The sequence below is a fragment of the Muntiacus reevesi genome, chromosome X (assembly GCF_963930625.1).
Source record: "Muntiacus reevesi chromosome X, mMunRee1.1, whole genome shotgun sequence".
In the NCBI taxonomy this organism is placed as follows: Eukaryota; Metazoa; Chordata; class Mammalia; order Artiodactyla; family Cervidae; genus Muntiacus; species Muntiacus reevesi.
The window spans coordinates 33,693,477-33,698,744 of NC_089271.1; the positions used below are offsets into that span (position 1 = coordinate 33,693,477).

The 5,268-nt window shown below is 36.5% G+C and overlaps 1 pseudogene; it reads right to left on the reverse strand.

Moving 5' to 3' along the window:
* Nucleotides 1-1,113: 1,113 nt before the first annotated feature.
* Nucleotides 1,114-1,927, reverse strand: LOC136154409 (poly(A) polymerase alpha pseudogene; annotated as a pseudogene).
* Between the last annotated feature and the right edge of the window lie 3,341 nt (nt 1,928-5,268).

Below are 5,268 nucleotides of genomic sequence, written 5' to 3' on the forward strand. Positions count from 1 at the left end.
TTTTATATTCTTAACATTACAAATGTTATACACTTGTGTCACAGAAAATTAGAAATATTGAGCACAGTTAAAAATATTCACAATCCCAACTCCTTTAATGCTAAACATTTAGTTTATTTCGATTCTGATTTTCCTCCTTAACTTTGGTGTTGGTTGTTACTGGGTTATTTATTTATTTATTTGCAAGTTTGTGTGGAGGTGTTTAAAGTGCATTTTCAGTGAGGAACTATATCATCTGTTTACAATATAGCTCTTGAAAAACAAAAGGAGTTTAGAATTATGAGGTAGAACAAACTCCAGTCATGAGATACAATAAACATCATGTGAAAGCAACAGCCTGATCTCTAGGTTATGAAAATTAGAATTAAAAAGTCACTACCCAGAAAATGTCCAGCTTTCTTACTTGGCAAAGCTTGGGTGCAGTTCTATAAAAGATTTAATAAACTGAATTTTTCCCATTGTGTAAACAAAATGATAAGACTAAATCTGTGCCTGGCAATTTCAATCTAAATTCATAGCTACACAAAACACCAGACATTATGCATTTCACTTGTTAATATACCATATTTTCTCAGATAGTAGGAGGAAAGGCAAGGTAACTACAGAGAACAAAAATGTAGGAAGAAGAAATAGTGTACCTATATTTGACAATATAAAGTAATGGTGAAAAGAAAGCCTCAATTAATGCATTTCAGAAGGGCATAAAGACTATACTCCAACTTTGAAAAGTTAATTAGAAAGACAGAGGGAGAGATTGAATAACTGCAATTTATCATGAAAAATACACATATGTTAGAATGGTAAACAATGGAAAATTCATACCATATGTTATTTGGAAAAATCTGTTAGTTTTCTTTGTTAAGATTAAGAAAGAATAGGTTTATCAAGTTCTGCCATCCTTCATACTGTTGATAACAAATTAATAATAGCATTCCTGGCTCTGCATTTGCAAATTAGGACTTCCTAATAAATGCTGATTAGCCTAGTCAGGGAGGTCAGCAAAAAACCTAAATCCTGTTTTAGTCATTTCTAATCTTGTACATTCTATTCTCCTTTTTTAGCTTGTAAAGATAACATATTAAGTTGGCAGACATTGTTTATGGACCCCTGAAGTTAGCTGTATTTTGACCAGTTAAATTTCAGATTTATTGACTGCTTAGTAACTAGAATAGAATTTGCTAGGAGACCAGGGATATTGGAGGAGTCTGTACTTGATGTTTTCTGAGAAGTCAAAAAAGAAGTCTCTTAGTTTCCAGTTAAATTGTATTTTTTAAATATACAGTTGTTCCTTTATTTCTGTTTGCCCATGCCCACTCAAAAGAAGACCATTAGGTCTTCACTTGTTTTATTCTCTTCTGTTTTGGTTTCCTTGAGATGCTCTTCTTTATGAAGTGAGGATATCCTCTTCACTCCTATTACAGGATTAGGTAGATTTTTTTGGCTATTTTCCCTGAAGGTCTATGTGGTTGCTTTACCAGACTTGTTGAAAAAGAGACTCTAAAGACTGTTGGCTTTGGTGGTGGTGAAATAAGAATAGGAATCCTTACACTCTATGCGACCCTTTGAATTTTCACTGAAATTTATCTGTGACTCAGAAACTTCAGTAGCCTGTATGTTGGTCACACATACTGCTGTTCTAACTGGAGTAGAACTGTTTCTGTCCCAAGAGTTGTCAGAACAGTTCAATGGACCAGTCTTCAAGTTAAGACACGGGCTGACAGTTATCACTGTTCATTGATAAGTAGAAGTTGTTGTCACTCAAAGATGTCACTTTAACACCATCGATTGAATGATTTTGCCTTTTTTTCTGAAGCACGTGATTAGGTAGTAGTTGAGGTTGATTTGGTTTTACATGCACTGTATCTCTTTCCACATGAGTTTCAAATGTCTTTCTGCTTATCGCTTGCCTATAAACTGTATCTACAAAAAAAAAAAAAAATGAATACCATCAGGAGGATCAACAATGAGCTTATTAGAGTTTTTTGGTTTTTTTAAACATTAGATTTAAAAATCACTTGGATTATGTGAAATTCTTCCTTATACTTCTCATCCCCCTCCTTTTAATTCTACTGTGAGTCAGTTTTCTCTCTTCCCCCGGTTGAAATCCTTCACGTGCCTCCTAGTTTTTTCAGTCCCTCTTAACTAATAAAAAAGTATTTTAATCTCTTTAAAGCATGTACAAGTTCATCACATAATGACTTAACTCCAGTCTAATCTAGTGTTATTTCAAATGCCAAACTTATTCAGAATCACCCTTTTCTCCTTCCTAAGTGTAGACCTCCTCCAGTACTGGAAGCCTGCAGAAGGACAAAAATAGGAGCTAGCTTCTTCTCTTAGTTGTTTGCTAATTACTGTATGGCTCACCCCAGGGCGATGGTGGAAAAGACCCAAGTTTAAGTGGTTGGTTCATTCGGAATTCTGTTGGGGAACTCTGGTAATAGTACTTTTCCAAAGATACCCCTTTCCTTCCCACAGAGAGCATTTCTAGGATCTTCAGTAATTTTCCAGTTGAAGACCTCACATTTTAACTCCTTGATTAGGGGGCTGCCTTTTGTTTGGCTGACTATACACAACTTTATCTTTGGCCTCTTGGCTATCATCTGCTTGTAATTGGGCTTCCTATGTATTCCAACTAGTCCTCTCAGTTCAATTGAGTTCAGTCGCTCTGAGTTGGAGTAAATATTAAGAAAACCCAAATTGGATCCCTTTTTCAAGGCCATATTTAGTCTCAAGGAAAACTGCACCTCTTCCCCACTTTTTTGAAAGAGAAGCTGGCTCCCTGGGCAGCCCTCTCAATTCTGCCAAGAACAAGAGGTGGTACAAGCCGTAGATCTTGCTTTTGAAATTCATAAGGAGAAGTCAGATGCTTGTTCTTTTGTTCCTCAAGTTTTGGAAACTATAAAGAGTTTTTAGTAGATTCCAAACCTCCTCTCACTTGAGTTGAGGGGAAGTAAGTCTCAGTACAATTAAAATTTTCTTGAAATAAATTCTCACTACTCTATACTTCTACATCACCTAGTCAAAGTGAAAGTGTTAGTCACTCAGTCATGTCCGACTCTGCAACCCCATGGACTGTAGCCCGGCAGGCTCCTCTGACCATGGAATTCTCCAGGCAAGAATACCAGAGTGGGTTACCATGCAGGGGATCTTCCCAACCCGGGGATTGAACCTGGGTCTCCTGCATTGCAGGCAGCTTCTTTACTGTCTGAGTCACCAGGGAAGCCCTGCTGAGTAGCTAAAATGAAAAAGAAAATACTAAGTGTTTTAAGGATGTGGAGCAACTGGAACTCTCATATACTACAGGTCAGAGTATACATTGATATAGCTATAAAATGCTTTGCTATCATATACTACAGCTCAGCTCAGTTCTGTTCAGTTCAGTCACTCAGTCGTGTCCGACTCTTTGTGACCCCATGGACTGCAGCACTTCAGGCTTCCCTGCCCATCACCAACTCCGGGAGCTTGCTCAAATTCATGTCCATCAAGTCGGTGATGCCATTCAAACATCTTCTGTTATCCCCTTCTCCTCTCACCTTCAATCTTTCCCAGCATCAGGGTCTTTTCCAATGAGTCAGGTGGCCAACGTATTGGAGTTTCAGCTTTAGCATCAGTCCTTCTGATTAATATTCAGGATTGATTTCCTTTAGGATTGATTGGTTTGATCTCGTTGCAGTCCAAGGGACTCTCAAGAGCCTTCTCCAACACCACAGTTCTATATACTATAGAACTCTGCACAGTTCTCTAATACTATAGCTAAACATATCTATTCTCTTTGATTTAGCCGTTCTACTCTTTAGGCATATATCTAACAGACATGCACATATATGTTCAACAAAAGTATGTTTGTAGAAGTCCTATTTGTAATATTTCCAAATTGAAAATTGCTTAATTACCCATCATCAATAATAGAAGGAAAAAATAAGTTGTGGTATATATACTCACACAATAGAATTTAGCTTTGAGAATGATCATTCTACAACTGTACACACCAGTATATCAAAAACACAATATTGAACAGATATGCCAAGTACAAGAGTATACTGTATGACACCATTAATATAAAATTCTTAACATAGGCCAGGTTATTCCATGTTATATGTTAGAGTTCAAAAATAGTGGCATGATCAGCTGGAAGAAGTTTGAAGGAGGAGTCTGTGAAGTTGGTAATGTTCTGTTTCCTAATCTGATTCTAGCATTATGGGTAAATTTAGTTTATAAGATTTTATTATATATTTATAATATATGCACTTCTCTTTTGGCTACAATAATTCATTAAGAAGTATAAAACAAAAGCAAAACAGAACAATAAAAGCAAAATTAAATATCTTGACTTTTTAATCTCATGTTCTAATCTGATCTGGAGGTGGGTGATCTATTAATGCTGGAAGATCTAGCATTGGGCCACCCCCTTTGTAAGTCCTACATAGATGAGCCAGGTCCTTGGCTTAGATCCTGCAGTTACCAGGCAACTATTGTTCTCTTCTCAGCTTTTGTGGTCTCTTTCTGAGCCTACAGGAAGAATTGCATTTATCATCCTGTTACAAAAATGGTATGCCTGATACAAGCTATCAGAAGCTTGGGGACACAAATGAGGACTCTGCATATGCTCAATGGCAGGTATTGTAAGTCACAAGGTTCCAAAAGCTTTAAAAAGACTAAAACCTTAAAAACGAGAATGAAATGACAATTGTTTCTGCATTAACTTTAAGGGCCACAATTCCAGACTCATTCTGCCCAGATCTTTTGGTAATATCTTTTTAATTCACGTGAGGTATGACTGACACAGCAATGAAGCTCAACTGGGAGGGCTTTGTGGAAAATATGTCAGAGGCGAAAGAGATTTAACCTACATTAGTCTTTTTCAATTCTTTAATCACGATGCAGTCAGGCACTTTGAAATTAGCAAATATTTAAGATTCTTTGAGTTAGATTGTTCTTTCTCCTATCCACACGTACCCTAAACCCCCAAAAGCCTGCACCTATTGAAGCAGTGCCCAAGGAGCAGCTTATTTGGATAGATTCTCTGAAAGAGAGTTACTAGGTACAGACATGAGGATTTTTATGTTTCAAGATTCACACTGACAAATCGTTTTCCATTTGACAATGTCACCAGCGCCATAGGGTATGATCAAATTTCCCATATTTCCATTAACATTAGGTAATACTATTCACTTAAATATACACATATATGTGTGAATACCTCTATGTTTTAACTTTCATAGGTAGAAATAGTTCTTTCAAAATTTTAAATTTAAATAGAAAGCATAT